The sequence below is a fragment of the Cinclus cinclus genome, chromosome 10 (genome assembly GCF_963662255.1).
Source record: "Cinclus cinclus chromosome 10, bCinCin1.1, whole genome shotgun sequence".
Taxonomy (NCBI): domain Eukaryota; kingdom Metazoa; phylum Chordata; class Aves; order Passeriformes; family Cinclidae; genus Cinclus; species Cinclus cinclus.
In genome coordinates, this window is record NC_085055.1 from 9,786,653 (window position 1) to 9,793,966 (window position 7,314).

A 7,314-nucleotide genomic window follows, 5' to 3' on the forward strand; every position below is an offset into this window, starting at 1 on the left:
AATGCAACCAAACAACTGAAATCTGATGGAGGGCTGCACTTGCTTCTCAGCAGAGAATGTAGTAGTTCTGGAAACAAAAGCAAAGAGGCAAACAGTGGAAAAGGGTTTTCCCATGAAGCTGGGGTGCTGAACCTCAGGTTCCTACAGAAGGCCACTGCAGGGTAGTGATGGGGGCACAGGTGTGTAACCTGACTGAACCCTGTGACCTGCCACACACTCTGGGCTGGGGACTGTGGTCACAGTGCCACCCATCCAGCTCCTCCCAGCCTCCTTGGCTGCACCAGCTCTTCCCAGCATGCTGCTCTCTGTATGAGCCTCTCCTCACTCCACAGAAACCACAGCAGAGTCCCAAACCCAGCACTTCTGAGGAACTGTGCCACAGTCTGTACTGCTCCATTTTTCCAGCTGTGGAGATGGGATCAAAATATACACCCATGGAATTTTCTGCAGGGAAATCGTATGCTCTTTGGAGAGTGCTTTCCTGGGAATTATATGCAGAAGAAAGGCTGGAGATTTGGGATCTGGTTAGGAGGAAGCTTTAGATTGAGAGGGAGAAAAAAAAATACCTGAAGAGAGCTGGGCAGCCTCAAGAGGCAGGAATGAAGCTGTCCTCAGTGGCTGACAGAGTAACCAGGTCAGACAAGGATGCTGGAGCAGCCTGGTAAGCAGGGAAGAGCATCACAAGCATAACACAAGCAGGGAGGGTTTGTGGATCTCTGGCAATTTCTAGGCTTTGTATTTTTATGTTTTAAAAAATAATAAAACTAGTGATGAGGGACAAAAAGAGGACTAAACATTCTGGCTCAGAATAAACCTTTCAAATGCAGCAGGGTCAGGAAATAGGGGTGAGAGTTTTACACTTCACACCCAAGACAGGCCAAAAGCAGAGGATCAGAACAAGGAGAAATGGGACTGGCAGCAGAAACCCCAAACCCAGAATGTATAATTTACATAGAGAAGGAAAAAAAACAAGGGACTGTGGAGGGATGAGCAAAGAATTCTGTACAAAATTAGTATCTGGGAAGGTTAAAAATATCCCCAAGAAAAAGCTTCTGATGTGACTGCAAAATACGTGTAAAAATACTGGGATTTTCCTGTCCTGGTTAATTACGAGAAACAGAAAATCAAAGTAGGTCCATCAAATGCCAACTGGGATGATATGGAAGGGGAATAAACACCTGACACAGAGGATGTGACATTCGTTAGTACAACAGAAAAACAGCAGAAAGAAATACTGCAATTCATGTAAGTTTTAAAACTTTATTTCAAATACCCATGGTTTCCTTTTATATTATCAATGTGCTAGAAGTTCACACTACTGGCAGAATACAGGCGATTTAAAATATACAATATTCAGACACATTTATATGTAACAGAAATTATGGAATGTATTTACAGACATACAGCATGGGATGAAGCTTTAAAATCCTTTACTCTATTACTTACACGTTTACACTGTTTTCAGAAATAACAAAATTAGATCACTTTGTAGAACATCACAATATCTATACAAAATAATTTTTGATGTCCAAATTCACCTTACAAGTCCTCTGTTTCTAAAACAGTCTTTCATAGAACCATTTATAGCCATAAAGGGTAAGAACACCATTTGCAATCCTGCTACCAAGAACAGAGGTGCTCTGGCGCTGTAAAGGGTTGTACCTGGTGGATTTTAAGCAGGGGATGGGGCCTTTACAAAAGCCTCTCCTTCAAAGGGGGGACCCCCAGCTGCTCTGCCCTGGCCCCCCAGTGCCATTAGGGGCTCTCGAGTGCCTGTGCCACTACACCTGGAGTGTGTGACCTTGCAGAGCCTCAGGCACTGCTCAGGGCTCGCCAGGTTTGAGGATGGAGTGTGACACCATGGAGTCAGCGTAGGAACACCTGCAGCACCAAACACAGAGGTGGATCCCTTCCACATCCTCCAACACACACAAATGCCCCGAAGAGGAAAAACCTCTCTTCTTTGCTTCAACACAGAGAACAGAACTTTATACAATTTTTGTTTTCAAATACTCTTTTCATGGGATACAACAAAAATTGCACATAACTACACTGAAAAATCCCAACCCATTTTGCAAGAGAGAACTGAAGTGGCTTTGGTGTAACACATTAAATAAACCGTATGATGAAACTTCAGGTTTGGATTATTGTCCTAAGCATCTGGACAAGATTTAGTGCTTGCCAGCCTGAAAATTATGTTTTCACATAAGATTATGAACGTCAAACTAACACAATTACCTACACTGAAACTGCCAGAGTGAATGTTGCTCACAACAAAGTACCTGGTGCCAGGGACCCTTCAGCCTGCCTGCTCTCCAGCCAGATGGCCATGAGCTACTCACAGCTGTGAGCCACACATGGCAATTGGAAATGACTCTTGCAGGTCAGACTCAAGCCCCCACTCCATTAAAAACTACTGTTAATTAAATGACAAAATTTCCACCAACCTGAATACTGTTAAGTTTCACTTTCCTTAAGTGCTGGAGCAATCACCACGCCCTTGCAATTCCATGAAGGGAATGGTTTTCTTCAAGCAGGGGTATTTAAATAGCCCACGATGGGTTGTGCTGCTAAATGCAACTGTCCCTGTAATAACAGGTGACCTGATGTTGGAAACCAGTATGAAGTCAGTGCCTCCCTCTCTCTCGAATTATGTGCAGGGACAAACACACCAGGAACATTGTGTCTGTGGTGTTGCCTACGAGTGGCAGCATCTTCCCCCCAGCAAACTGCAGCAGACACTTCAGACACCTCTGTGGAACCCTGTCAGAATGACCAATGCTCCTCACCAATGGCATTAAGTGAAATACAAAATCTACTTAAGGGGGCTAGAATGCTTGTGTGGAGCTGCTCCTCCTATGACTACTTTGGGTTCCTTCCACTTCCATTCCCTGCAGGGCTCAGGGCACAGAATTCACCCAGCATGAGGAGGTTCCACTTTGCAGTTGGGCACTCTTAAAGACCTTACAGCTGTTCTTCACTTGGAATGTGACCAACCAATGCCAATAATAAGCAACTGGAGTAATTATGAGAAATAGGGGATTCAACAATCACCACAATGGACCTTCAAAGAAAAACATGAAGCAAAACAAAATGGAAACAAAACTGCAAATCGAAAGGGGGAAAATGCAGCTAAGACCAGCTCTTGGCAGCTCCTACAGCAGGTTTTACTTCTGCAAAAAATGACTTTTTAGCTATTTTGTTCCCATTTCTTCTTCCTTTATCTGCATAAAATGCTCTCGGTGTATTCTGCTTCAAATACATTCCACACAGAATATGGCTGGTGCCTCGAGTTGCTTTCAGAACCTCAATGCACCATGTATTAGTAGCATAATGTTCATGGATGTTTTAAACTGGGCAACACCTGACAAAGGAACAGTGTGGGTGGAAAGCTGGATTTTGTTTAAAAAAAGTTAACTGATCTGGTAGTGAGCTTGGCCTTGTCACTAGGACCAGAGCATACAGACCTGTCTTTATTTTGCGTATCAGCTTTCCAGGAAAATGCAAAATTTGTCAGCTGCCTCTCCCACCTCTGTAGAATGATCTTCCATTTTTACATTAAGGAAAGAGGAATGAAGTAATAGCAGTTCTGTAAAACCAGCACATCTCTACATAAAGTCCAACTAATAAAGGGTTTTGCTGAAAGCCTTGTTTAACCCTTCAGAGTTTCAGAGCTGCCTTAACTGGCAGAGCTTCTAATGACCAGCAGGGCAGGCTGGCACTGTTCCCACTGCAGGAAAATCTACGGGATTCTGGTGATCCCACAAAACCACCAGAAGGGGATGTGAGGACAGGGGCAATCTCCCCCCACTGCTGTTGGAAAAGTGTTCAGAAAAAGACATGCTAAAACCCAAACAGAAAGTGAACCCAGTAAGAATGCTGATGGGATTAATCCCATTTTAACAGATCTGACTTAGTATCTTTTACTAAGGTGTTTCTGGCAGAGAAAACATGCAGTAATTTTTCCACTGGCAAAAAAAAAAAGTGTTGTCTTTGACTTTTAGTAATGAGGACCTGCAAAGGCAAGTGACAGCCACGTGAGGTTTGACCCTGTTATCAAACACTGCAGGTTAAGATTGTGTGATGCAATTTTTAAAATATTATAATAGAAACAGCCACTCTTTGGAGGCCAAGAAACTCCACTTCTTTGCACCCTGTGGGTAAGGAAAGAAATTTAATTCCCTGTGTGCCCACTGCAGCCACACCCTTTATTTTTTTAAACGAATTCCACTAGGAATTCCTTTCCAAACACTAAACCCGTTTCTTCATCCTGCAAGGTCAGTTTCTACAGCTGGCTCCAACAGCCAACTGGAATTCCCTGCCCTCCTCTCCCAATGAACTCTCATTATTTTAAATAAGGGGAAAAAATATTGGTAATAAAAAAATGTTACTGGAAACTGTTGTGATCTCCAGAAAAAATGGAGAAATGAAGTAAAACATTCCTGTCAGGAATCACGGAAACTCATTTCCTTAGAACAGAGCTCTGTGTGTTTGGATGCACTGCATGAGCAGTAAAGTCTTCAGGTCCTTCTGCTTAGCCAAGGTAACCCAAAAGGTCCCGGAGGTCTTTACACAGCAGACAAGTGGTGAAGTGGCTGCTGCTTTGGGGGTGCCAGCTCCAGGAGCGCCTGGACAGTCACAGCTACCTGTGTCAAACCCTTCTCTTCTAAAATATGCAGAGGCAAACATAATTGCTCCTGAATGGGGAACAAAACAAAGACAAAAACAAAATGGATGAAAACCACTCAACTGAAAAGAAAAAAAAAATTAAGCAAAAGGTGACTGAAATATGAAATGTTATGGACAGGCAGCACACACACATAGGGGTAGGACATGAGATCTCTGCTTGTGACAAAGGAACCATGACCTTGACTACTCAAGAAAGGTGGCCTTGGGCTAATCTCTTGTGCTCTTTTAATAGAAAACTCTACAAATAAGAATATGAAAAAGGATTGTGGGAGAAAAGGGGAAGAGCAAATTGTCTTCCATCTCTGCCCTCACTGAGATGGCAGCAGTTTATGAAACCAAAGTAGATGAACTTGAGGAGGGCAAAGCTTTGCTTCAATACGATCAATGTGCTACAACAGAGAGCAGGAGAGGAACCACAGCTTCTTTTGCAAATCACACCTTTTGGAGACAATCCTGTTCAGCTACAGATGTGAGGGAAGCCCTGCTGGGGAGCAGGGAATGAGTCACTACCACTCACTCAGGTCCCCAAAGTGCCCCTGCTTAGTGGGCAGCCCCCAAAATCATCCTGAGGAATAACAGTAATACACAACATGCCAAAAGAGGTTTCAAACTGTTTATTAATAGTTGTGCTATTCTCAGTCTAAGATGTATTTAAAGCCTCATCCTACAGAAGTCCTTGACACCTCCTGGCCATCCTCACTCCACAACAGTCAGGATACATGTCCAACAGTTCTCTGTATCCACAGAAAATAACTGAAGCGTGTCCTTCCTATAGGGCTAACAGAGACTATTTTTCATGTGCTTTTTTCACATCAACTGGCATTTCTCCACTCCTTGAGTCTTTACTGATTTTTGAGGTTAAAGAAATCCTTCAGCACAGTGGCAGCCAACACTCCTCCCGCAAGGTTCCAAGAAGAGAAAACAAGTGAGCCCCAATTGCAGTTCTCATAGAAAGCCATATGCTCAGGCTAAAATACATTTTTCTTCCAGCAAATGTATATTACTTTGAAAAAAGTGTGCTTTTTGAGAAAATACTTGTAAACTTGAGTAAACATGCCTTGTCTTTTTTCTTATGTATGCCAACAGATAAGGGGGAAAAGCTTTGGAATGACTCCATACCACAGACAGTAATGACAAACAAAATTTAAAAACTGGAAGGCACTGTTTGTGTAAAACCCCTTGCAGCTTTTATCACAGTGTTCATTAGAAGTTAAGAAACACAGGAACCGAGTTCATTTTAGTTCATACCAGTAAGCAGTGCAAAAATAGCTTACTTAAAAATAAAACAATCTCCCCCTGTCAAAAGTCCCTTCTTTACTCAGTGATGTTTGGCTTGGACAGAACACTTTGTGTGACTTGGACAGAAGGCAGCAGCTCTTACTTGCTCCTTTGATAAATACTCACTTCATGGTACAAGAGCTTGTGAGACCCACATACACATACCACATTTTTACTGGTACTGACCATATTTGCAACTGAACTCCTTTGTACCTTAAACTGTGCTTCAGAGATGTTCCAGGTTATAGCTAGAATACCAACACCACTTGTACTGGGCTTCCGAGCCATTTACTGCACTTGCAGATGTAACAGAAATGTATTGAATAGACATTTGGAACAGCCATTTCCTGAACACTTACCTGTCACTGGTCTCTGAGCAGAGCTCCCTGAATGGATCTCCACTCTGAGGAGACATGGTCTGTTACACACATGGTGAGTGCCCTGAAGTTCTGAGGTGTCCCTGAGACATTAAAGCATTAAAGCACCAGGATGCTTTCCCTGGGGAGGGAAAGGATGTGAAGCTTTATGGAAGACTACCTGAGTTTTGTAAAACAGTGAAGAGTGCTTCTGCAGCTGGAATTTATATTTGTGCAATTTCATGACACTAGTGTTTCTGAAAATGACAGAATAAGAGGAAGAAGGGAATAAGCATGGAACAAGCTTGGGTTGGGGTGCCCAAGACTGAGTGACAATTCAAGAAGTTTTTGGTAAGTCTTATCCAGATCACAGTAAAATGCTATGACATTCTGTAACACCTGACAGGATCAGAAAGGTTTTTCTTTCTGCGCCATAAAACTTTTCTCTTAAAGCTGTTGAAGAGCTTAATTTCTCTAAAATTTTTCTGCTTGAACTGTTATAAAGTTCAAGTAGCTCAGGATTCATTGACAGTTGTTTTAAAAATCCTGACCCAAAGTAACACAGCAGAATATAAAGAATATAAATTTGAGAAATCAAATGCTCTCAGAAGCAGGATGAAGGACTGGGGGTAAAAAAGCCAAACCACTTAGAAAGTTCTGTGGACAACACGAGACCATGTCTCCTAAGACTGTAAGATCGCACCGAGAACATTGACACTGAAAAAAAACACTTCACATTGTTTAACATTTTTCATCAGATAATCCTCAAGCAATTTACCAAAGTGGTTGCATTTCCCATTATACAGATGGGGGAACAGAGGCACAAACTGACACTGCAGTTTTCACTACACCACTGGTCAGCAGACTACAGCATGCACCACATGTCCTGACCTCAGCCCTTGCTCGAGCCCAGGGATGGCACCTCCTCCCTTGGAAAGCATTTCATCTGCTCAACGTGACACAGCAAATGCAAATGGGAATTGGTCACGGA